General features: G+C 39.1%; 1 protein-coding gene across 7 annotated transcripts in view; it reads left to right on the top strand.

Moving 5' to 3' along the window:
- Positions 1 to 27,966, top strand: part of NOVA1 (NOVA alternative splicing regulator 1) — a 229,813-nt gene that overhangs the window by 108,286 nt on the left and 93,561 nt on the right. Inside the window, exon 1 of one of the 7 annotated variants that reach the window (XM_073348906.1) lies at positions 18,266 to 18,285. The exons of the other annotated variants lie outside the window; for them this stretch is intronic. The gene's annotated coding sequence lies outside the window, so the exon portion shown is untranslated. Of the gene's footprint in view, positions 1 to 18,265; positions 18,286 to 27,966 lie in introns of those variants that run through there. 7 annotated transcript variants of the gene reach the window in all.

The following is a 27,966-nucleotide window of genomic DNA, read 5'->3' as shown; positions in this document are numbered from 1 at the left end:
TTTTTTAGGTTTCAGAATGGTAGCCGTGTTCGTCTGTAGCAGCGAAAACAACGAGGAGTCCTTGTGGCACCTCAGAGATTAACAAATTTATTTAGGCATAAGCTTTCATGGGCTAAAACCCACTTCGTACAATAGGGAGGTATAAATACACAGCATATGAAAAGATGGGAGATGCCTTCCCAAGTGGAGGTCAGTGTAAACGAGCCAATTCAATTAAGGTGGAAGTGGGCTATTCTCAACAGTTGACAAGAAGGGATGGAAATCACTTTTGTAGTCCTAATGAGGCCAATGTAAACAAGATGGCCCATTTCAAACAGTTGACAAGAAGGTGTGAGTATCAGCAGGGAGGAATTAATTTTTGTAGTGACCATCCACTCCGTCTTTATTCTGGCCTAATTCCATGGTGTACAGTTTGCAAATTAATTCCAGTTCTGCGGTTTCTTGTTGAAGTCTGTTTCTGAAGTTTTTTTGTTTTAGAATTGCCACTTTTAAGTCTGTTGTTGAGCGTCCAGGGAGATTGAAATGCTCTCCTACTAGTTTTTTAATGTTCTAATTCGTGATGTCAGATTTGTATTCATTTATTCTTTTGTGTAGATACTGCTCGGTTTGGCCAATGTACATGGCAGAGGGGCATTGCTGGCACATGATGGCATATATCACATTGGTACCACATTAGCTTATGCCCAAATAAATTTGTTAGTCTCTAAGGTGCCTCAAGGACTCCTCATTGCCTGTTTTTTTCTTTTTTTAGGTTACTCTTCCGTCACTGAACTCTACTACAGATTTTATGTACAGAATCATTTAAAAACAGAGGCATTATCAATATACATCTAGAGTATTAAGCATACTACAAATTACTACAATAATTATTTATATTGTAGTAGAGCTATGAGGCCCTCCAATTGGTGAACAGGGCATCCCTGTGCTTTGCATAATACAGATGAGTAAAACAAACACAACCAGACAGGGCTTACAATCTAAGATATCTTTCACTGTTGTGCTTTCCCCTCAGAACCACCTCCTCACTTTTTTGTTCATTGCTGTGTCTTATCTGATTTGGTTTTGTAAATGCCTTGGGGCATGGACTTCTGTTTGTCTGTAAAATGTACTACAGGTCAGTGATAGTGCTTAAATAAATAAATAATCATCCAATCCTTAGCCTTACAATCACCCCAATAAGAGTTTCTCTTTCTAATAGAACACTGACAAACTATTTTCAAGGAAAGCAGCCATTTTATTCTGCTGTTAGTGACAGTTGCATCCTCACTGAGAATCCTACTGACTACAAACTCCATCAGGAATTTTGACAGACAGATTTGGTGGTTGTTTTTTATATAAACATATAATTGTCATACCAGACAAATAGTCCTTCTAGTCCAGTGTCCTGTCTCACTACAAGATGCTATAAAGGAATGTGCAAAAACCCCTACAATGCATAGTTATGTCATAACCTGCCTATGAGGGAAGTTTTCATTCCTTAACCCCAGCTGATATTTTGAAACATGAGGGTGAATAGCCCATATAATATTTCTGATATGCATATATTCTCCTTTTTCTTGGAAATATCTAAACTTTTTTTTTTGAATTCTACTCAATATTGCCTCAATGTTGTCTTCTAGAAGTGAATTTTACAGGTAATTATATTTTATGCAACATAGTATTGCTTTGGTCAATTTAAATTTCTCCCTTTGATCTCATTCAGTGTTTTTCTTTGAAATGGTAAACAGGAATGCCTGATTCACCCCTACCACTAATGATTTTCTAAGCCTCTGCCATGTCACCCTTATTTGCCTCCTGTCTAAACTAAATAGTCTCACCTAATATTGAAGTCTTTCCAGGCATCTACAAATTTCCCTTGCCCTTTTCCTAGACCTGTCCTCCTCCTGCTCTATTCTGTTTAAGATGTGACCAGGATTGTGTATAGTATCAAGGTGATAGCATAGTATTAATTTATATGCTGTCATAATGTTTTCAGTACTATTTTCTATCCTTTTCTTAGTGTATCCAAATAGCTTTTGTCTTTTGACAATGACTACATATTGAGCAAATGATTGACCTGCCTGCAATGACACCAGCATCCCTTTTCTGAAAGGCAACAGTTAATTTAGAACCCATGAATATGAGTGAGTGATTCAAATTCTTTCTTCCAGTGTGCATAACCTTCCACTTCTCTGCATTGAATTTCATCTGTATTCATGTTTATCTAGTTGCTTACCTGTGTGCTGATACTTCTGAAACTCTTCAAAGTGCTTTACTTATTTTTTAAGAACACATCGGGAGGCATTTCCTCTAACCACTGTACCTGTTCTAAAGTGCTATGCAAATACTTTGGATGTTATTTCTCTACTCTGGATATGGTTGTGAATAACTGGTTTGGGATTTTTTTTGTTCAGGGGAAAAGAATCATGGTTTTCAGTCATCCTTGTCACTCTGAAGTACTTACATGAACATCATATATTTGTAAATTTTGTTTCTACCAGAAATAGCCTATAATTGCAATATGAATAATAACTTCAGCTATTCTAAAATGTGAAAGGTGGTGAAAAAAACTGGTGTCTGTCAGGCCTACTAGAAAACAACAAAAAAGTTTCTAGAAATAGTTAGAATCCTAGAAGGGAAGAGGGTTATGTAGAGGCATTGGTGATTGAAGCAGTGAGGGAATGGAGGGAGGTAAGATTAGTGGGTGGAAGCTACAATTAATGGATGTTGAAGAGACGGGATTGGGTAAAATTGTGAGTTGGCTTCCTAGAATATAATCTTCTGGAATGTTGGCAGGATTTCTAATCTAAGTAAAGTTGGCTATAGCTCATCTTATTTTTGAGTCTTCAGTGTTAAATTAACTAGGTAGTTGTTGTTTTAATGATAATACATGTAAAAGATGCGGATCAGTATTGTAGATAGAAGATTAATGCTTATTGATTGACAAACATCAGTATATGAATTTATTTGATTTCACAATGGCTAAGGTTGAAGGAAGTGGTATGAAACATTAATTGAAGGGACTGAAGTAATGAAAAGAGGTAATGTATGTCAAGAGTTCTTAAATAGCAAAATAGAAAGGAGTTATTCTTATCTAAAGAAAATGCCCAAAATCAGAGTCTTGAGAGTCTTTAAGATCAAATGTACTATTAAATGAAATTATGCAAGTGAAACTTAATCATGCAAGTGAAACATTTTCAGTATTGTCATTATCACCGAAATGTAGCTGTATTGATAATTGAAGTCCCTGATCCAGACATTCCAGTAGCTCTCAGGGCCGGCTCTAGGTTTTTCTGCCGCCCCAAGCAAAACATTTGCCTCCCCAAGCATGTGCTTGCTTTTCTGGTGCCTAGAGCCGGTCCTGGTAGCTCTTAAACATCAGCCTTATTCATGAGCAGTCTGTCTTTGACACCCAAAACATGAGAATATTAATCATGATTATGCCCTTAAAACAGCTGTAAAACAAAATCTTGACCACAATAAGTTGCAACCTTCTTTTATGCTAATATTACCACCATCAGTATAGTACAAAATGAGCATTTAAAGACAGGATGAGCATTTTGTTCAGGTTATACTCCTCCTAACTCATTTATACGTACACATCCTCCACTAGATGCTGCAAGTGAAGAATACTGAGGAGAATAACAACAATGGATGAACTAGAATAATTGCATTGCTAATGCAATATTCTTGGTCAACCATGAGAAGTGACACAATGGCTGCAATCATCTGTGCAGGGAAAAAGGAACCCACCTATTTAATGCTATTGATTTAGTGTCTGAAAAGAAAACCACAGCTTATTGTTTTCAGATGGCTGAAAACGCCATCCAAACATGAATAGAAAAATAATGACCGAGATGATGATCATTTTAACGTGAAATCAGCTGAAACTTCTGACATATGAGTATTCAGCACACTATTTAAACCTCTATGAGAAAGAAATAATACCCAATGCACTGCTAAAGGACATAATGAAAGTTCAAAAGTTCTTCAGGAAGGAACCACTTTCAGCTTCATATCTGAATGACTGGAAAAGGAGGATTGCTACCATAGGTTCTGAGTGATAGTTGATAAAACTCTCAGGAAGACCGTCTCTCTATATGCCATTTGGATACAAAAGCATATTCAAATTTGCACTGAGCCTGAGGAAGGGTTTTGATCAAAACATGCAAAAGACTATACAGAGAGAGAAAATATTCAAAAGAAATTGATGGAAGTTGCAAAGTGCAACTTAACAAATTACAGGATGATGACACTACTGTCACAATCTGAGGAAAATCTGGCTTCATCTAATTAAGAAATATCTAAATCCACACAAAGTCAGAATTGAAAAATGATTTGAATATTTAGCGAACATGATTTATCTAAAATACAAAAATCATAGCTTGAACTGGAATTTGAAGAATTGTGTATTAGGATCCAGGACTAGATACAAAAGGACAGTAGGCCTAACTAGTTCGGGAATGGGAAGCATGATTATTGTATTGTACAGTATTTTGAGCTTTTCGTTATGGATAATGTGTGCCTTTAGAGAAATATATTGGCTTATGAATTGAATCAGATATCTATTTTTCATAGAGGCTTGTGGGATTTATTTGTGGTAGTTATTTTTGGTTTTATTTTTCCTGATTGTGGACAATTACAATAACTTTGTCATGGGATTGTCATGTTCCCCATGTTCAGCCCCTCACAGAGATGGATGAGTTGTTACCACAGTAAATCTCCAGTGGAACATTAATTTATTTTAGTCCCTTTCAAAACTAGGTTTGTTGATATTTATTCATTCTGTTTGTGAGTTCACTGAACTCCCTTTCATATCCTAAACTTGCCAATAGTGTTTGAGGCTCACCAAAAGGAGATTCAGATGCAGTACTGATGTTGAACCTGGACATCTGTTTTGCTTGGGTGGAACTTCAAGACCAATTACCTTGAAAATCAAATCACCTTGCCATTTGATCCAAATTCTACTGCATTTTTTCCTAATTATTGAGCCTTTTACACTCATTGTTCCAGCCTCTGATGTCCAGATATGGCATGTGACCACTTGTCTGTCTGTGTCAACAATGAATAACAATAATTTATATAATGTCTTTTTCAAAATGCTTACAAAAATGTTTGTCAGTCTGTTGAACAAAATGAAAACAAGTACAAGATGGTAAGGGTATTATGGAATACTGCCATCTCAGGAAAGGGAAAGAAAGGTAACGGACAGGAATATAATTAATGGTCTTCTAAAAAGCCTTTAATGGAAGGGAGGAAAGGTTTTAAATGCTTTTTAAATGTGAAAAGATTAAATTAGATTGATTTTAGGTGCTAGGAAGTGAATTCCATATTTCATGGACCTCTACAGCCTGATAACTTAAGGTGCAATGGCATGATCAGGTGAGCACACATTCCTAAGAACAAGGCTCAAGCACCTGGTACTGAATATACTCAGATTCAACAATACTAATGACTTTAAAATCCAGTTGTTCCAATTTAAAGTCAGTCCACCTCTTTTTGGACACCTGAGTGCTCAGGGCAGGCATAATGTGATCATGGTAGTTCTAACAAGTAAGTGACTTTGTTTCTTCATTCTGAAATAAGCTACAAGTGACAGTGCTGCCCTACTAAAACTTCATCAAAGAGAAGTAGTAGAAATGGGATGAAATTTAATAGTGCAAAGTGCAGGGTAATGCATTTAGGGACTAACAACAAGACATTTTGTTAAAAGCTGGGTACTTCTCAGGTGGAAGCAATGGAGGAGGGGAAAGACCTGAGTGTATTGGTTGATCACATGGTAACTATGTGCCATCAATGTGATGCAGCCATGAAAAAGATTAATGTAGTCCTAAGATGAATCAGGCGAGGTATCTCCAGTAGAGACAGGGAAGTGTTAGCACCATTACACAAGGCAGTGGTGAGACCTCATCTGGAATACTGTATGCAATGCTGGTCTCCCACATTTAAGAAAGATTAAATTCAAACTGGAACAGGTGCAAAGAAGGGCTACTAGGGTGATCCGAGGAATGGAAAACCTACTGTATGAAAGGAGATTCAAAGAGCTTGGCTTATTTATCCTAACCAAAAGAAGGCTGAGGGGAGATACGATTGCGCACGCGCTCTCTCTCTCTAAATACATCAGAAGAATAAATAGCAGGGAGGGAGACGAATTATTTAAATTAAGCACCAATATGGACATAAGAACAAATGGATAGAAACTGGCCATCAATAAGTTTAGGCTTGAAATTAGGTGAAAGTTTCTAACCATCAAAGAACTGAAGTTCTGGAACAGCCTTCCAAGGGTGGCAGAGGGGCAAAAAACCTAACTGGCTTTAAGACTGAGCTTGATAAGTTTATGGAGGGAATGGTATGATGGGACTACCTACAATGGCATGTGGCCCATCTGCGACTGCCAGTAGCAAAAAATCCCCAGTGGCCGAGATGGGACATGAGGTGGGGAGGACTTGGAGTTACCTGGGAAAGAATGATCTGTAGTATTTGCCTGATGGGTCTTGCCCGCATACTCAGGGTCTAACTGATTGCCATATTTGGGGTGGGAAGGAATTATCCCTGAGGTCAGATTAGCAGCGACCCTAGGGCTTTTTTGCCTTCCTCTACAGAATGGGGCATTGGTCACTTGCAGGTTTAAACGTGTGTAAATGGTGAACTCTTTGTAACTTAAAGTCTTTGAACCATGATTTGAGGGGTTCAGTAACTCAGCCAGAGGTTGGGGTCTATTACTGGAGTGGGTGGATGAGGTTCTGTGGCCTGCAATGTGCAGGAGATCAGACTAGACCTAGATGATCACGATGGTCCCGTCTGATCTTAAAGTCTATGCATCTATAATAGTCAGCTTCTGGTCATGTTGGCATGTGTTGATTTTCACGGTCATCATTTGATAAAAGCATGACCACAGCTGAAATAAACACACTTCTTACATTGCTTTTGAAGGAAAGGTCATGGACAAAAATGATACCAAGAATCTTGATATGCCTGTAGGCCTGTAGTGAGCAAATCCTCTTTTGCAATTGGAATCACAAAGGAGGAGCAAGCCTCTTTGTGAACACAGTCTCTATCTAGTAGCAATACTTCTGTTCTCCTAGTGATGAGGATAACAGTTTGGATGGAGATATACCTGGAAATATCGTTCACGTGTTTCATGGACTGTGCTCCTTACAGTTTTCACAGGGCGTGTTGTTTTTTATACACACAGAATGCCAGATTACTTTCTACTCATATTGTTAACAGGTACTTCATGCATGCCTCATAATTAGGGCTACATTTTAGTTACAGGTATTTTTATTAAAAGTCACGGACAGGTCATGGGCACTAAACAAAATTTCACAGCCCATGACCTGTCCATGACTTCCACTAAAAATACCCGTGACTAAAACTTGGGAAGGGCTGCCAGGGGCCCCCGCAGGTGCTGAGGGAGGGCAGCCTGGGTGGTGGTGCATGGTCTGGGCCCCCGTTGGTGCTGGGCAGTGTTTGGCGGGGCCAGCAGGCTCCCTATCTGGCTCTGCACACTGCCTCAACCCAGGGCACTGCCCCCGCGGCACCTGTTGGCTGGGAGGTGGCCAATGGGAGCTGCAGGGGCAGTGCCTGCAGGCAGAGGCAGTACGCAGAGCTGCCTGGCCATGACTCCGCATAACAGCTGAGCGAGGTGGATGTCGCCACTTTCTGGGAGCCCCCCCAGGTAAGCGCCTCCCAGAACCTGCCTCACTCCGTCCCGTGCCCCAATCCCCTGCCTCCTCCCACACCCAAACTCTGCTGGTGGGGGAGAGGGAACGGTGGCTCAAGACTGCCCCAGCAGCAGCCAGTGCGCATTCCGTGACCTCCATGACAAACTCGCAGCCTAACTATTAATCCCATGGATCTGTAGTCCTCTCTACATACCCTTCCCTCCGCTCTGGTCCTTCTCTTCTTCAAGATGTAATCATCTTCAGCAGACTTTAGGGTCTTTTGAATCTGATTGGAGAGAAATAAAAACATTCAGTTAATCCTGGTGGAGGCATTTAGGAAAGATATTAAATGTAACCTCTAAATTGGGATTGGCCCACCAGATTAATATTTGTAGTTAATGCATACATCCCATCACAGAATCTCCCTTCTCTGCATGTCAGTTTACTCAGTTCAGGCTTCTGCCCTTTCCTGGGCAGGGACAGAGCCTCAGCTGAAGACTACAATTTAGTCTTCCCTACATTCCTATACTAAACATTTTAGGATTGACACCTGTCAGCCAGCACTGTTAGCTATAGAAGATAGTTTCTCAATGACTTCAGTGGGTTTTGAATCAGAACTAGCGGTGCTGCGTTGTCTGAGCATCTCCTGTGTCAACCATCCTTTTTGTTCTTTCTGTGTGAGTGATAGAGAGATTCAGATAATTGTCAGCTTGCAAAAATGAGAATAATTTACTCCTGTTGATCCAAACTATTAGCCAGTTTTGGAGGTTTTCCAGGTTGTTACCATTAGAAGGAAAAATTGATGGAATTTGGTATTTCTTTTATGCACTCCTTTTATTTACAAAGAATGTATGTAAAGTCCAGTTTCTCTGGACCCAGTAGGAATCAAAGAAAAGGAGACATTTTCTTTGTTCATAGTTCCAAGTCACTTTCCATCTCTTAGCTTTGCTCAGGGTTGTGCTACTAATGTGTTTCTGGCTGTATCTTGGCTTCCTTGCTTCTGTGGTATTTCTGCTCACTCTCTCACACACACGAAAGTCAAATCAATCCCGTCCCTGCATTTATTAGACACCTGGAAAGTCCCTTGCATCACATAGCCTAGCTACTGAGGAGGCTTGAATGCCTTCTAGTCCTTGGATAGTGGTTTTCCATTGTTTCAGATACCACTGAACAAATGAGCATTTAATTGTTCCATCCTTTGGCCAAAGTGAAGAGGGTTTCACTCACAACAATTCATTGAGATGATGTGATTGGCCAACACCCAGCATAAGATTACTTTTCCTAAACACATCTATGCACATTCCCCTGCATCAGTTTCCTCACCACCCTGGAAAATGCTTTGTGCTTGGGCAGAGCCCTCTGAGGTGCCCAGGATCCTTCTTCTGCGACTTATGACTTCTCTTCTGAATAATTTCAGCTCATCTATATTTCTCTGATGTTGGCTGATCTGCATTTAATTAGGACCTTACTTCTATAAAAGCATGCCCTTTTCTTCCCCAGTGCTTCCTGGTCCTACCGCTGTGAGTCTCTTGACTGTATATGTGCTCCTACAAACACCTTGTTCCTTTGTCCTGCTGCTGGTGATTCTCCACTCTGCTTCACCAGCGCCCCCACCCCAACAAGTAGTTTCTCCTGTATTCAGTCAATCTCCTTAACATACCAGTTGTTCAGCCCATAGCACCATTGTATTTGGTCTGGGAAAGAGATGCTTACAGAGACATGCAAATGTTAGTTACCATATCCACAGAGATTCCGTGATACAATTTTCATAATAAGAAAAGGAGTACTTGTGGCATCTTAGAGACTAACCAATTTATTTTAGCATGAGCTTTCGTGAGCTACAGCTCACTTCATCGGATGCATACTGTGGAAACTAATAACTACATAATATCAACCAGAATTCATAAATTGATATCTCCATATCCAACCTGTCAGTCCTTGTCCTGCACACTTTCAGTGAACTTGGAAGCCTTATATCATAACTTTGCTAAACACTAAAAATCGTGGACTCAATAGAGACACTGCTTTTTTATGTCTCATTACGATAATCTGTAATTTACTAAACTCCTTTGTCCTATGATTATGGAAGAATTAATTGTCGACTTCATCTTGAATGGTCTCTTGCAATATGTGTTAATTCTTTATGCTTAACATATGTTCCACCTCATATTTAGCTGTGAAAGTCTTAGTACCTTTCCAAGATCTGAAGAAGAGTTCTGTGTAGCTTTAAAACTTGTCTTTTTCACCAACAGAAATAGGTCCAATAAAAGATACAACCTTACTTACCTCTCTCTCAAGTTGTACGCACATGCCTGGAACGATCAAAAAGCCCCCAAACCCTTAAACTTCAAAGTCACTACTACACTTCTTAAATTTTTACTCTTAAGGTTTTCGTTATATTAGTGGTTTTTAGTTTGTTTGTTACTATTTTTATTAGCAGTAGAAGTTATCTATATTTTACATCTTTTATTGTATTACTATTGCCATATAATCCTCTCTGATTTGGATTGTTGTGGGAGCTTTGTCTGGGGACAGCAAGAGAGACAAGTACTCAGTTTCACAGTACTCAGCATCCAAATTTTGGTACAATTCTTCAGCTTTCTAGCAACATGATAAAAATGATTATTGGATGAGTTCAAGTCTGGTGCATGCATCATACACATAAAAATTGCTTCCCTTAAGAAAAAGGTATGATCAAGGTATAGTATAGTTCAGGGGTGCACGACATGGTGCCCAAGGGTGCAATGGCACCCGCCGGGTCAGTTGTGTGCGCCTGCAGGACACTGCACCACCAAAAGGCAGCCGCCGAGCACAGCCACCGGAGAACAGGCTGCTGAAATGCCGCCAAGAAGCGTTGCTGTTTTTCAGTGGCATTTCGGCAGTGGGGTGTCTGGCGTCCGCCACAGTCTTCTGGGAATAGTAATATGCTATTCCTACAGAAAGGTTGGGGACCACTGGTATAGTTGATAGTCTACTACCATCAGTTTTTGATTATTTACACTTACTTAAGTTAATCACTTTCAAAATTAAGTATCTGGGTTTATTCAATTAAGTTAGTTGAATTAGTTTGAAGTTAAAGGTTGGTTGGACATGGAGCAACAGTTCTCTCACAGACAACTGAGCACTTCCAAAGATAATTGAGCCCTAGTCCAGCACTTTCACACTTGGATTCCTTGCCAAAAAACATAAGGTGCTGTATTCCTTTGTCTAGGCTTCCATTGCTTGTCTTTCTTTCTCTCTGCTGCCTTCCTGGCTAGTAAGGAAGAAATTTCTTCCTCTCTGTGGACTCCTTGCTGATCAATATTAGTTATAGCCATACATGTATACTTTGGGGTACAGCTAAAAAACGTTGTTTAAGTATGTGTGAGAGAAACTTGTTGGTAGCAATAATGATTAGTTTAGTCCTAATATCTCCCTGGTTAAGCAAAGGAAGTAAGTGACCTAAAGGAACAGGGCACGTCAGCCTGATTAAAATTTGGGGTTGTTCCACCTATTTTTCCATTAGTGTCTATACACTAGCATGTTTAGGGATATTAGTCCTTAAACTTTCTCTTTCTGTTACAGAAATTATCATTCTAGTTTGAGCATCAGTTTTACTGAAAAGGGGATAATGCTGAAATTCGCATGCTAGTTGAGTACTATTTGAGAGCTTAGTTATCTGTAGTCACATTTTCTGTATGGATAATTTACTGTCTTCCACTGACTCATCGAAAAGATTTCTTACAAATCATTAGTGAAAAAAATGTTCTTGCCACGCTTTATTGGTTGATTGTATTACTGTAGCACCTATGAGTCCCAGTCGTGGCCCAGGAATCCCATTGTATTACCTGTACAAGCACAGAACAAAAAGACACTCCATGCCCCAAAGAGCTGACAAGCTAAGACAGGAGACAACAGATAGATACAGACAGATGCAGGAGGACAAGGAAACAATTAGACAATATTGGTCAACATGATAGGCAGCCTAAACATTATCAAGTTTTTTGTAGGCCTCATAGTGAAGTAGAGTTTTAAGGAGGTTTTTACTTCTCCTGTACATTCCCTTCACTGGAAGTCCCAAGCCATCACAACCCATTTTTATTTTTGGCTATGGAACTACACAAGCAAATTGCCTAATATTCTGCTTTTAATTTCATAAAGTTTTAAGAGAGGAAACCCTAAACAGGGATGGGAAAATTGGAGAAGCCTGTCACTGTGTCTTCACTGGAAAAAAGAGGTGCATTTTTACATTGAAGTAGCTATCTTGCTGTAAAACCCTGATGAAGACAAGACACTAGTTTTTACTTTGGTGTAGCTAGTCAGGGTAAACTCCACATAGAGGTGTAGGGTTAATTTTTGAATAGATGCATTGAGGAAAAACTGTTTGAGCCTTGTCTCTGCTATGATTTTACATTGAGATAACTATCTTGAGATAATAAACATCTTTTTTTTTTTGCAGTAAATACTTAGCAATTTTTTTTATTTAGTGAGACAGACACTCATCCACTCTGACCTAGAATAAAGTATATATATACTGGAAGCTAACTCTATAGAACGTCATGAATGAGAAACTATTATTTGCAATTGATTTCGTGGTTTTTTTGTAAGCAAACCACAACATAGTGGATGCAATGAGAACAAACAAATATGTAAATAACCCCACTAAAATGACATTAAAAACATAATATTTCTGTAATATACAAAAACATACATTCTGAAAAAATTAAAAATAAATTCTGGCCTGTGTTGCTCTTAAACTGTAATATTGAATTGGTTTTGAATGAGTAAATTATTCTAAGCACTGTTTGAGATAAACCACTGGAGCTAAATCATGTATATACCATTTTACTTCCTTACCACAGTATTTCACACCTTGTGGCTGAGCTGTGTAGACAGTCCGCAATCTACTGAACTCCGTCATTCAAGACAGACTGACCTCAGCATTCTTGCATGTCTGCTCTTCTGTCTTTTTGGCTACTATGTAGGTTAATGATTGTTTAAAAGAAAAAATTTCAGCCAAGGGAACATTTCAAGAAAAGCTTTCTCTGAGCACACCTGTATCAGTGGTTGTGTTGATGAAGCCAACTTTTCCTGTACAGTCTTAGAAACTGTACAACAAATACTTATGCTTTAGGAACAGATGAATTAAATAAATTATTCTTTAGACCATGGGAACACTACAAAAAAATCTATCTGTGTACAAGTTTGCACAGAGTTAAAAATATTTTGTTCAACTTTTATTTCTAAAAACAAATAATTTTGTTACAGAAGCAGGAATGTTAGTCAAGTCTTTGATTATCAGACTTAATTCTATATTTTTGTGTTTTGAAGTTAACCAAGTTTAGTCTTATGTCTTGACAGATTCATACTTTCCATTATAAGTGACCTTGTTCTCTGCCAGCAGAATGGCATCTTTTTCAAAGTTTTGCTTAAATTATCAAAAGTAACTATAGGACTTTTGTAGAATCTGTGTAGCGGACTTTTCAGTTAGAATATATTGGTTCTTTTATAAAAGGCAAATGAGTCTCTTTATGTTTACAATAATTTAGTGTACTGTTAAATATTTTACTAAACTATTTAAGGTTTTTTAGATATATTTTTGCAACTTTATGGAATAACACAACATTTTGGCAGAAAACAGAATCTGTTAAGCCTAGTTTCTGTTTATAAATTAAAACTCTCTAGAGTGTGGCTTGACCTAAGTCTGATTTATTGCTTTACTTGGCTCTGGATCAGGATGGCTGTGGTTTTTCCATTCCCGTTTCCAATAGAGAATTAGTGTGTTTGAATTTCAAGTCCTTGCAGAGCAGATGCTCTCTAACTGGGTACTAAAAGCGTTGTGTGGCGGGTTCTGATTATAAAACTAAGCCAGAAGTTTTTAAATATTTTTTTTATTCACATGCAGAATTCAAAGCATGAAATTATCTTGTCTGAAGTGTTTGTCTGAATGACAAGCACATGCATTTTTTGCCATGTTTTAAAAGCAGATCCACAACAAATCTATAATTTAATAGAGATCCTTGATTAGCTGGTGTTTTAATGGATAAATTGTTCTTTTGGCTTAAATTAAACTAGGTTTTGTTATGATATATGGATTAAGGATATCTACTATAAAGAAGTCATTTCTATGTGCTTTGGGTAAAATGAGCACCATGGTGGCATGTTCTTCTAATATACATGTTGAATGCTCTTTCCAGTTAATGAGAGAGTTACATACTTGCCTCAAATGTGAAATGTGTGCTATTGATGAACAGATTTCAGTTTAATTGTATTAATTTTTTCTGTATTTCAAATAAGGCTGTCAAGCAATTTAAAAAATTAATCCACATTTTCAAATATATGGATTTCAATTACAACATAGAATACAAAGTATACAGTGCTCACTTTATATTTATTTTTATTGTAAATATTTGAACTGTAAAAATAAAAGAAATAGTAGTGCAATCTCTGTCGTGAAAGTTGAACTTAAAAATGTAGAGTTATGTACAACAAATAACTGCATTCATAAATAAAACAATGTAAAATGCTTCAGCCACCATTTCAGAGGACATGCATCTATGCTGATGATGGGTTCTGCTCAATAACGATCCAAAGCAGTGCAGATCAATGCATGTTCATTTTCATCATGTGAGTTAGATTTCACCAGCAGAAGGCTGATTTTCTTTGGTGTTGGTTTGAGTTCTGTAGTTTCTGCATCAGAGTGTTGCTCTTTTAAGACTTCTGAAAGCACGTTCCACACCTCGTCCCTCTCAGATTTTGGAAGGCACTTCCGATTCTTAAATCCTGGGTTGAGTACGGTAGCTGTTTTTAGAAATCTCAGATTGGTACCTTCTTTGCATTTTGTCAGATTTGCAGTGAAAGTGTTCTTAAAATGAACAACGTGCTGGGACATCATCCGAGACTGATATAACATGAAATATATGGCAGAATGCAGATAACACAGAGCGGGGGACATACAATTCTCTCCCAAGGAGTTCAGTCACAGATTTAATTAATGCATTTTTTTTTTAATGAGCGTCATCAGCATGGAAACATGTTCTCTAGAATGGTGGCCAAAGCATGAAGGGGCATACGAATGTTTAGCCTATCTGGCATATAAATTCCTTGCAATGCCAACTACAAAAGTGCCATGTAAACACCTGTTTTCACTTTCAGGTGACATTGTAAATAAGAAGCAGGCAGCATTATCTCCCATAAATGTAAACAAACTTGTTTGTCTTAGTGATTGGCTGAACAAGAAGTAGGACTGAGTGGACTTGTAGACTCTAAACTTTTGCATTGTTTTGTTTTTGAGTGCGGTTATGTAACAAAAAAAATCTACATTTGTAAGTTGTGCTTTTACAATAATGAGATTGCACTATGGTACTTGTATGAGGTGAATTGAAAAATACTATTTCTTTTATCATTTTTACAATGCAAATATTTGTAATAAAAATAATACAAAGTCAGCACTGTACACTTTATATTCTGTATTATTGAAATCAATATATTTAATAAATTTCAATTGGTATTCTATTTAACAGTGTGATTAAAACTGCGATTAATCGCGATTAATTTTTTTGAGTTAATGGTGTGAATTAAACTGCGATTAATCGACAGCCCTAATTTCAAATAATGGCCTTTAGTCTATTGCTGCTCTCATAATTGTCTGATTTTTTTGAATGGCAATATTGAAAATTTTCGCATCACCTAGGTAAACAGTGATTAAGCACAAATATTCTTTAAAAATATTCTTGCTAGGTCTATGGCTGTTAAATAGTTATAAGATCACTCTGTATTCTTTGTTCAGTTCTATGTTGTACCTATCTATTTAGTATCTTATATTGGAAGATGAATAGTCCTCTCAGTAAACAAAATATATGTATATGCAGCAAGGTTATCCTGGGATACAGACTAAATATATTTTCAGTGACAACACAGGTATTTGCTTTAATGTTTTTTCCTTAGGCCTGATTATATAGGTTGTTGCTAGTATTACACAAATTACTTCACTCAGAATGTATGATGGCATGAAGCTTCAGCACGGTAGCTTTTAAACATAATCATCTATTTTAAAAATTATCCTTCTAATGCAAAATGAATCGACAATTGCTTCATTTGAGGATTAACATTTATCCTTATTAAAAAGTGTATTTTGATTGTTTGAAGTATTGATATTTTATTTGAAGTGTGTAGAATTTCTTTACACATGCAGCTTGGCTTGCTGGTGAAACATAAATGAATGAAATAGGTTATCAGCATTTTCCATTTTAGAACCTGATGCAGAGCCCACTGGAGTAAATGGGAATACTTCCATTGATTTCAATTAGTTTTGGATTAGGTCTTTAGTATTCTTTACCCATCGGAGCCTCACCTAGGGCCTAATCCAAAATCCATTGATGTCAATGGAAAGACTCATTAGATTTTGTATTTGGAAATGTATTGATGTTTACAAAAATGCAGGCTTACTTTAAGGTCAGAATATCATTACATATCCCATTCAAGAACTCATCCTGTATTTATTATTATTTATATTACAGTAATGCCTAAGGACCCTAATCAAGGCCCCAGAGTACTGGGCATTCCACAGACAAATAACACAAAGAGTGTCTGTTCCACTGAGCTTGGAACAAAATATGGGCGGTTAATTACAGACACGTGCAGGGCCGGGGGGCAGAGAAGGGGAAAAGACAAGTTTACAGTAGACACATATTTATGCATAAATTAGTCATGACAGAAGTCACAACTTCTAAACAGTACTGATTTGTAAGCATCATGGCAATGGAAGGTTTTAAAGGAGGTGGTAGCTTTGTGAATTTTGTCAAGGGTTTCTTTCCAAGCATAAGGGCCAGCATGGGGAAACAGCCTATGAAGGGACTTCTGGAAAAAGTAGATAAGCAGATAATCAAGGCTAGCACTGGTGGAACAAAGGCATGGGTTGATGGCACAATTCAAATTTAGATTTAAAAGGCCAGATAGAACTTTGTTGTAGAAAGTTTGTGATGTAATTTTATGCTTGATGCAGTAGAGAAAGAAGAATCATGGAGAGGGGGTGATGTGGACTGACCAAGAAACTAGGAAGAGATTAATGGCAGCATTTTGAATGGATATGAAAGGGGCAAGATTGGAGGCATCAAGGCCAGAAGATTACAGAAATTGTGGTGTGAGATAAGGGCAAGGAGAAGAGTTTTTTGGCAGTTGATACAGACAGAAAAAACTGGATCTTCAGGATGTTATAGATGAAGGAGAAATAAAATATAAACACAGTCTGGATGTGTGGGCCAAGACAAAGATGATACTCAGTCTGTGTTTGCATATGGAAGTATACCGTAAATTTTGTTCTCTCTCTCTCTCTCTCTCTCTCTCTCTCTCACTCACTCACTCACACACACTCTCTCTCTCTCTCTCTCTCTCTCTCTCTCTCTATTTGTTACAAATTAGTGTTCTCCTTATGACGCTGTATTATGGTATTGAAAAATAATCCCAGAAGATTGAATGTCAAATAGTTTAACATGGATTATTAAAAATGCAAATGATATTAAAATGAGCTTTTAGCTGATTTTTCAGCTGCTGCATTCTCTATAGCGCACTACATATATATATAAATTGTCAGTGCAATTCAGTACCAGAACAACTGTGCAGTTGCAATGTCTTGGTGATGGACATGACTTTTCCTGAAAACTGTGCATTGTTTAACATGATTATGAAAAATAAATAATTCTGGAAATCAGTTCTAAAATTATGTACATTTCCAGTTTCATGTGAACAAAGTGATAGGTTAAACTGTAACCAGCATTTTAAAAAAATCATATGCAGTGAAGCAGGTACATGAGGAACATTAATTTTAACAGCATACTTGTCAGTTACACAATAGTTGTTAAATGCTGTGTTTTAAAGAATTTTTTTCTCCTCTTAGAGACCAACCCTGCACACCATCTCTCACAAGAGTAGTTCCATTGATTTCTGTAGGAAGACTCATGAGTAAGTTGTGCTCTTGTGAGCAAGAATTTGCAAGATTGGGGCCCTTAGTTCATTATCGTAGTTTACAAACAGCATTTTTCTTCATTCATTGTTCAGAGGCAATGACATTTTCTCTTAGGTTTATTGCAGTTTTGTGCTGGTTGTTTCCATGGCAACGATTTTTCTTGCACTCTGCTTCCAGGAAACCGGAGGATTCTATCAGATTTCTTATTTTAATCATGTCGTAATTATAATAAAGTATTTCCAGTTTGTTTATCTGAAACCATTGTTTCCCTCTGCTTCCAAGCACGAAATGCAATGCAAATTGCTACCTTTTAAGGAATATATGATACATACCATAGTTATATATTTTTGAGCAGTGCTTTGGCATTACAATATTCAGTTCATTTAATAGAAGTTGTTTGAATCAAGTTCACAAAATTCTTAAATTCTATTCTATGATATAAAAAAAATTAAAACTGTTGAAGGTGATCTGCAATCAACTCCAGTAAATTGTGTCAGAGGGTCCACATGATCAGATTAAGAGCATCATTTCGCCCATATTCTAATTTAAAACTTACCTCTTTACTTTTACCTTTCTTGCAGGTCCAAAAATTAGATATGCCAGCAACTGTTTGGCATATCTGTTTGGATCACACTCCAGCAAGCACTTTATGTTAATATCATACTCCTTGATCACCACTGGAAACTACCTATAAGTTAGGTAAGCCTTCTTTTCTCCAATATTGCTGTTTTGTAAATAGCTTTGTGTTCCATGGGGCTATAAAATAATATGTAAAATGGTGCAATACTGGAGAAAATTGGGATGTACTTCACTTCCAGAATAAATGCAATGATAAATAATCTCTAATGCTATTCTATGATGGGTGTGAAATTACCAGCAAAGTGCAAGTGGGACATGCTAGTGTATTAATTAAAAGTTCCTTCTCCTGTTTTCCTGCTTCATTCAACACATTAAATACTATGGGGCAGATCCTCAGGTGATGTTAATCGGTATAGTTCAATGGAGCTATGACAGTTTACACCAGCAAAAGGTCTGCACCAAAATAAAAAAAAAATCATATTGATTTGCAGGAGCCCAATATAAATGTTGTTTTTTAAAGTCAGTATCTAAGAGCTAGGACAGATTTTTTCAATAAGCCTGAGGGAGTTAATCACCCAGTTGCCCAAATGGAAAATCCCAGCCTAAAGTCATAAATGTTGAGACAATGTTAGGATAAATGTACTAAAGTGTACAAATTCATGAAGTGTAGTGTATTATTTTAATTTTCAGTGGTAGACATAAAATTAAATGGGGGAAAAAACCTGAGTTAATGCATTATTGAGCTCCACTGATTGATTGATAAGTTGGTGAGTTCAGAAGTTTAAGGTTCCAATAGCACTGGCTATTCATCCATTCTCCACATACGTAGTGTTTTCTATTCTTGTTATTAAATGTTCAGCTTAGTATATTTTTGTTTATAGTATTAAATATATACTATAAAATGTGGTAATCTTGCTGCATCATAATGTATGCTCTAAGAAATTTAACTTCTGTGCCTTCTTATTTTAACTACACAACCTTAAGATTGTTTCCTACATGCAATTTGTTAAAGAAAATGTGATAGAGTAAAAGGAATTTTCCATGTTTAATAATTTTAGCGATTAAATAGTTAGACTTTGAGTTTATTGCTTCATTGGAAGGGGTCAGGGAGAGAATATAAGGGGTGTGAGTTCACAATGTGAAGGATGTGGGAGCACCGTGTAATATTTTCCGAATATTAAATGTTTCTTTTGCTTTTTTGATTATGGTATTGTTTGCTATATGATTACCAGAGGTTAATTCCAGTAGAATCTGAGTGCATATAGGGCAGTAAAGTGCACAATCACTTCTGATAGCCCCATTTACGAATTCATACCAAACAATGCAGGTGTCATATGCTTCTGAAATTTACTTCTGACCATGATGAGTTCAGCACCATACCTTGACACAGGGGAGGGGGAAATCCAGGAAGGAAACTGGAACAATAAATATCAGGATCGTTAAGAGTACATCCCTGAAGAACGAGAGGGAGAGATCGGACTGTTGGGATGCCAGGGGGAGGTTATCTGGGATAAGTTAGTCCTGCCTAGCATTCTAGGTAATCTTGATATGTAAGTAGACTTTTATTATGTTTAGAACACTTTTTTCTCTTGTTATGCTGTATGTCACAGTTCAGAGCAACAGCACTTGCATGTCCCCCTTGTGATCTGGCAAGGGCACCCACTCTAGGCTCCTCAGCCATCATGTCTTGGGCATGAAGATCCACATCTCTTTCACTCCTGGCTGAGTTTTTTCCATGTTGCACCTTTGCCTGTCCATACTGTGAGGTTCCCAGCAAGTCACATTGCTTTGCTTCTCCTGAGAGGCTATAAACTGTGTAATTGCCTAGAGGTATAAGTTACCATCCAGCCCTTTCTAGGCAAACACACACATTCTTAAGGTGAAAGCATTGCAGAGAAAGCATATTAAAAAAATAAAAGAAATCTACACACATGCTGGTAAGCTTACCAAAGATCATCCCCAACTTCAGCAAGGGCTCTTGCAGTGCTTCAGACACCACCAAGGGGTTTTTCTGTAGCTACAAGATCATATCAGCTGTTAGCTCAGAACAAGCACACACAAATCTGAGAGTTCCCTCCTTTCTGCAGGTTGAGGCTTTGATCTTCAGATTCTGGGAATAGGGAATCAGCAACCAATGGGTTTCTTATCAGGTCATAACTTCAAAAAGTTGGGTCCAAAGGTAGGAATTTGCATTCACCTCCTCCCCGGTATTTCTTAGATAGCCCAGTCATCTTTGTTTGTCCCAAAGATTCCTTCTTTATCCTTTGAAACTCAGGGTTTACACTGGTCACATCTCACCCCTCGAGAAGTTGCATAAAATTCCAGAGTAAAACATCTATTTTGCATTTATAAAACAATTGACTCCAAAGCTATCTAAATCTAATTTAATAAGATCTCCCAAAGAAATTGCCCTATCTGTTGTACTGTATTCCTCCTGTTAGAATTACACAATACTTAGTTTTGAAAAGGCTTTTTTGGTCAGTGTATTCACCAGTGGTCACAGTTCCTGAAGAGGAGGTGTACAGGTAGTTGAATCTAGTTGAGCCTGCTAGTAATCACAGTTGGTATACAGGGTGCTACACCTTGGGGACTAAGCCTATGAGTGGGAGAATTGTTGTATTCCATCCCAGGACTTGTGAAGGCAAGAGACCTAACACATGAGGGGATGTATTGAGAGAATTCAAAGGTCTAGCTCACAGTGCAAACTTTCCCCAGGAGTGCTCAACCCCTGATCTGCCCCAGGCCCTGCCTCCACTCCACCCTCCCCCCAAGTCCCCACCCCAGCTTTGCCTCTTCCCACCCCCACTCCTCCCCAGGTCTTGTCCTCACTCCATCCATTCCCCCAGACCCCCACCCACCCATCCCTTCCTGTCCCCACTCTGCCCCCTCCCTGCCCAGTTTTGCTCCCTCCCCTGAGCACTCTGTGCCCGCTCCTCCCCCTCCCTCCCACCTCCTCCTGCACGCTGTGGAACAGCTGATCTGCGGGATGTGCTGGGAGGAGTTGATCGGGGCGGCCGCCAGTGGGCGGGAGGCACTGAGGGGGGAAGAAAGGTGAGCTTGGCTGCCGGTGGGTGCTAGACATTCGCTTTTTTTTTTTCCGTGGGTGCTCAAGGGCTGGAGCACCCACGGAGTTGGTGCCTATGGTGCGCCTAGCTCTGAATTGTGACACACACTTGCTGTTTCTACTAGGCATGACTCCTAGGGTATGTCTACATGACATTAAAGGTGTGCTTGCAGCATGGGTTGGCATACCTGTACTAGCTTTAATCTAGCTAGCACAACTAGCTATAGCAGCGAAGACATATCAGCAGTAGCAGCACGGGTTTCAGCCTAGGCTGTGCAAACATGCCAGAGACCTTGGGTATGTACTTGGGTCGTTAGCCTATGTATAGGCAGAGGTGGTGTAGTTAGCATTGCCTCCACACATTCTAAGACCATTTTCATTTGCTTATAACTTTGCCAATTTAACCATTTGGGCTAAAATTTTCAATTCTGATTGTCTCCCTTTTTAATTAAAAAAAAAAAAAAGTTTGACCTAAAATGTCTCAGCCATTTCTAAGAACAAGGTTGGGGGAAAATATGTTTGCCCATTTTCATGGTTACATGCTACTTTTTGTCCCTTTTCTGGTCTCAATGCACCTACCTTACATGTTTGGCCATTTGCTCTTACCTGTCTTGGGATGGAATCTCTCAATTTTTCCACTCTCTGACCAGGATGTGGGTGTTATCCTGTGTGCTGACACACTTCAGCTCTGGGTGGGTTTTGGGCACCTTCATTTCTTCTCTTTGGGAAACTGTGGCCAGTGATATTGACCAACAGCCTTGTTAAAACAAAGTATTTTTATTTAGCTGTTGAAGTAAAGTGTTAAAGAAATACTATTTTAAAATAAACATCTTACATGCATATTTAGACTAATCTAAACTCATGCTTCACAACAAGCTACGTTAGGTTGGCTTTTCTCTTAAATTACTTAAATGAACCAATTTATATTCTCCTACTCAGCCCACAGATCCTCCTTTGTCTTGCGGGATTCTGCCTAGTTTTCTTTGGCCCACCCTGTTCCAAGTTGTTTGGGTACACCCCATGACAGCTGACTAGAGGCTACTGGCACTAGAATTGGACCTTAAAGACCCTTAAGTAGAAGCTAGAAAGGGCCTCCTCCCGCTTTCCCAATGTGGGGAGTCTCTACTACCAGTCAGACCCCTAATATGAAATAGGCATTCCCACATATGGTACAGAAACATTATGCCAGTGACAGCTTTGGGTACAATAATTATTCAAGACCACCCCTACATATAGGTTTAAAAAAAAATCTGTCATCTATTTCACTGAGAAGCTCTAGCACCTCTCTCCTTTTTGAGCAGGGGCTTGAAATTTGTCAGGGATGTACATTTTGCTGTCCTTGTGAGAAATACCATCCCATTCTTAATGGTCAAGAAGGCCCTGGTTTTCAAATCTAGTCAAATGCAGAGACTTGTTGGAGTTTGGCAACTCAATTCTGTGAAAATCTTGTCTGTAGTGAGCATATTGCAGGGACCGGGCAGGACTTTTCCTGCTATTGCTCCTCCAAGCTGCCAGGGGCCACAGTAGCATGGCACAAAAACTGAACTTTGCTTTAGTATTGGCTAGTGGGACAGATGGGGCATGAGCGTGTAAGAGTTTGAGAGTACAAACCTCTCCAGAACCTGTAATTGAACCTAAGGGATCCAGAATCTTTTCATTCTTCTGTCAACAAATAGCTGTGAAACCCATTGGCACAAAGTGTGAGTCTCACGTCCCTCTACTTGTGGGTTCTTATAGTGGATATCAGCCATCTATTGCTGTCAATTACTTTGGTAACTCAAATAGTACAGGTCTGTGCTGTGAATATAAAGATCCAAACCCTGTTGATGACAATTAGGTTCAATAATAGATGAAGGAGAAATTGGTAATTGCACAAATGGAAAGAGTGTGAAGAATTTTGACACAAATTTGGATTTGCATTTTTAATTAAGATTTAATAATCTTCTGGTCACAAAATTGAAACAGGTTTATTGAAATTGTTTTTATTTGCTTTTTTTAAAAATTATTTCTATTTTACAAGTCCCTCCCCCCCTTGCTATTCCTCAGATTTAGTTTACAGAGACTTGAGTAAAGCCATGGCTATATGTTTGGCATGTCTGCTTTGCATTTTCTCATGGAAACAGGTAAGAGAAATCAGCTAGCATAGTAGCTAGATAAGCCTGTTAGAATGAAAGGTCATATATGCAAGAAAATGTGTACATTATAGTGCAACTCAGTCATTAAATTCAAGAAGTTTATCAGTCACAGAAATCAGCTGGCCCGTCAGTAGTGCCAAAAGTGTTATTTTTCTCTAAAGAAAAATCATTTATTTTGTTCTGTCAGTGCCATTGCTTGCATAGTGGCCTATTTATTAAGCAAAATCACCAAGCTGTTAAGTGAAAGTTTTCATATATTGTATTAGTATAACTCAGACTGCATTTATTTTTAGTGTTGTGTGAAAATTCCACTTATAAAATATTCATTCTGAAAATGTTTAGATGTCGGTATAGAAAACATTTCAAAACATACTAATGAAATATATTCAAAGAATAATATGAATATTAACTCTTTTTAGCAAAGAACCTGGAAAAGTACTCTCTTATTGTATTTATTAAAATGAGAAGAACTTTAAATCTCAAGAAGTTTGGGCAGCAAAGTTTGTAAATTATTTACTTTGGCTCTTTTTTTCTAGTCTGATTTGAACTGTAATGTTTTGTCTACACTAACATTTTTAGGGAAATCTCCCATTGATGCAGTTCTACCAGTGGCAGAGTAACAGTTGGAGTTTTCCCTAAAAATGCTAATATAGACAGGACCTAGTAGTCATATTTATGTTGCACCAACTTATAAACTCATACGTGGACAAGATCAGTTTCTGATTAAATGAGTTTTCTTGTAATCCATATTTGAACATGCATGAGCAGCCAGAGAAATTGCTGAATTTTTGAATGCCAATCAAAATTTTCTTGTTTCTTTTTACCTTTGCAAGAAACTCAAGATTCTTCCTGAAATATCTAGTTTTGCCATATCTTATTCTTTCTGCAGCATTGCATCTCATCAGTATGACCTCTACTAGGTTTGAAATGGCTGTTAAATCAGAGAAAACTAAAAGGGAATGAAATAAGTGACTTTTATGGTGCTTAACCTCTTTTTGTCTCATGACAAATGTCTCAATCACTCTGTTGGGGCTATCTCCAGGGTAACTCACCCCACATTGCTTTTCTACCACCTCAATGACAACCAGACAGGAGTATCCTTCAGCAGTCCAAGTGCCTCTAAACCTGATAGGCCACAGTTACCCCCAAATTACTATTGAGAATTATTCCTTCTGTCTTTCTCCTGGACTTATGTGGGTGCTCAAAATTTTTAGTGGCTAGATGGCAGATGGATAATGCTTTCTCCACTCTTCTTAAACCAGAAAAACTATCTGCACTTGTGAATGAGAAGCCTGTTGTGAAATTTTTATCTATTCCACCACTCAAACCTAAAATTGCTCTCACACCATTAGTTCTTTTTGACAGTGTCTTCAGATATTATGGTTTTGCAATGACAGTTTGGAGAGGGAGTAAAGCTTTCTTCCTGAATTATTAAAAAGCACCCTAACCACCGTGTTTTCATATCTTCAGTGAATAACCAGATCTCTGCTTGTTGCTTCTAGTCTGTTGGGTGAATGCCTTCCCTATCCAATGGTTCAAGCGTCTCTTTATATTTCCATCTTTCTGTACCAAACTGACAAATGCCATCCTGTTGTTCATGGCCAAGAAGGGCCTGGTTTGTGAACCTAGTCCAGGGGCAGAAAAAATGGTCTCAAGTGATTGCACATGTCCATTCCACTGTAAGTGTTTGTGCTCCCCAGTGTCAGTTGTTTTTCCTGTAATGGTAGCCATCAGAGCAGAATGAAGACCCTCTGCTGCCTTGTGCACCAACGCAGGCATAAAGGGCTAAGCCATCCTGACTCCCCTCAGTTCTTCCTACCTTCCGTATCCGTTGTTGGAGCTCCTCTAGTTTGTTGTTTTTGTATGGTTTCGGCATCCGGTCTGCGTACTGGAAATATGCTGCACTTTCCCTCTCCCCTCTTCCAAGGGCTCGTTCCTGGGCTGCCTCTTTCCCCGATGGCACGCTCTCAGGCTGCCTCTTTCCCCGTGCGCCCACTCCCGGGACGTCTCTTCCCCTGACTGCCCCTGTTCCAGTGCCCCTGTCTCAATGCAGCAGATTCTGTAGCTCTCACCGTGCCCTCTACTATCCTGGTGAGTTGGTTTTTGCTGTTTACATTCTTCTGGTCTCTCTCCAGAGGTGCAACAGACTGTCCAGGAAGTATCTTTTTGAAGCACGTCACTTATCTCAGAAAAGATTATCAGATTCTGTGTCGTCTCAAAGACTCTAGCGCAACCCTGTAATCCATGGGCATTTTCACCCCACCAATGAAGCAGAAGGTGTTCCATCCTCATCAGTCCCAGTATTTTCAGGGGTTTGTTCCTCAAGCCCAAGACCTGCCAAGGAGAAGGAGCAGAGGTTAAAAAAAACACCCATCTCCACCCTCAGCTTTGGCAGCTGTTGGTTCATCAAGGCACATGGCATCTTCCAAAAGATCATTTTGATGGGTAAGTCAAGCGCAGACTGCCAGTTCTGAGAGTGCTATCTGTTTCTTTTCCAATTTTTGCAGACCACCTGTCCCACTTCCGTTATGCTTGGACCCACATCATAACAGATCAGTGGGTTCTAAGCAGAGTGGGAATGGAATAGTCACTCCAATTTATTTCTACGCCCCTCCCATTTCCCATCCCAGTCCCGATTTAAGGAAACTTCATGGGCATAGTTTGGGGGAACAAGGAGAGTTACACCCCCAAACTGCAAGACTCAGGCCGGCATGGAATTTGCCCAGCCCTCCACATGTCCCCATTGGTCTGAATGGAGCTGCCCCCCTCCAAATACTGAAGTTAAACTACATCTATTCCCATGAGACAGTGCTACTGCAAGAAATACAATCACTTCTCCTTGTAGGAGCTATAAAGGAGGTCCATCCTTTGTCCAGGAGATGACGGTCTTCCTCTTGATACGAGCTGATACTGAAGGCAAAAGGTATTCTCAGCCTTATTTTATATCCAAGGCAATTAAACAATGTAAAAAAATCAAAATTCTGGATGGTCAGTTTAGCTTCTATTATTCCTTTCCTAGTGCCAGGTGATTAGTACGCTGTTCTCAACTCAAAGGATGCATATTTTCACATGGTGATTCGTCAGAGCCACAGAACATTTGAGAATTACTGTCAGCAGTCACTATTATCAGTTTACTGTACTCCCCTTGGTCTTTTTTAGAGTGTTTCACTTTTTACCATGTATGGTAGTGATAGCAGCTTTGCTGCAGAGGTCAGGGGTCTATGTATTCCCTTACCTGGATGACTGGCCAGTAGGAGGTTGATTCACATGGCGGGTCATGTGCAGCATAAGCATAATTTTCAATGCACTCGGCCTGCTGATTAAGTCAGTCTTGTCTTAAGTACAACAAGTAGAATTTATTGGAGTGGTCCTGGACTCAACAATGGCCAGGGCCTAACTAGCACAGGCAAGGTTTCATGCAAGGCAAAGCCTCATTCTGGACTTAAAGGTTTATTATCTTACCATGTTGAGAAACTGTTTAAGGCTGCTGGGGCACATGGCAGTTTGCACGTATGTGGTCCAGTACTCCAAACTGTGTCTCAGGCTCCTTGGGTTGACAGAGGTGTAGTCTCCAAAAAGGTGCATCATAGCTATGTTAGTGCCCATACCAAGCCACATCCTAGCCTCCCTAGATTGGGGGTTAGACCTGACCAATGTCTGCAAAGGACTTCCTTTCACCCCACCTCAACAATTTCTTACCTTAGAGACCCCTTGGGGGGTTCACCTGGGACCTTTGCAGATGCAAAGTCTGTGTTCTTCCCAAAATCTCAGGACTACACATGTCAGGGAATTGTGGGCTATCCAATAAGCTTGCACGACCTTCCTTCCTCTCATTGGGGAAAGGGTGTAATGGTGCTGGCTGACAATACAACTGCCATCTTTTATGTAAACAAGCAGAGGGGAGCCTGGTCCTCGCTGTTATGTCACGCAGCAGTACTACTCTTCTACATCAACCACTCTATAATTCTGAAAGCAGACGATCTCCCAGAGGCTCAGAATATACTGGCAGATTCCTTGAGCAGGAGGTTTATCAATTTGCGGACAGAATGAAGGACAGTCCTGTTTCCACGCAAAGGATATCTGGTTATAGTCACCTGTTTTATTGATTGGCTAGCATGAAGCTGCCAGATATAGTATTGGGACATCCTACTAACTCCCAGGTGACTTCTGTGGCATTTCTGGTTAACATGTCCATACTAGATACTTTCAAAACAGCAACCTGGTCATCATGTCAGACATTAGCCTCTCATAAGGCTGTCAGCAATCTTGGAGACTATGCTAAATTTAGACTGTTCAAGTAGACTCCAAACCCACCTCCAGTTGGAACTTCTTGTGAGTCACCTACAGTGGAATTGACATGTGCAATCACTTGAAGTAAAAAGTAGTTTACTAACCTTTCCATAATAACTATTGTTCTTTGAGATGTGTTGCACATGTTCATTCCACAATTCTCACTCCTTCCCCCTCCGTCGGAGTCTTTCCAGTAGGAAGGACCAGAGCGAGACCAGGGGTAGCTTGGCCCTTTATGTCGGTGCATGAGGCAGCAGAGGGCGATTGTGTTGCCCCCTGGGTATTGCTAACGAAAAAATTCTCCGACAACTG

The sequence above is a fragment of the Lepidochelys kempii genome, chromosome 6 (genome assembly GCF_965140265.1).
Source record: "Lepidochelys kempii isolate rLepKem1 chromosome 6, rLepKem1.hap2, whole genome shotgun sequence".
NCBI lineage: Eukaryota > Metazoa > Chordata > Testudines > Cheloniidae > Lepidochelys > Lepidochelys kempii.
This window is presented reverse-complemented; position numbering and strand designations above follow the sequence as displayed.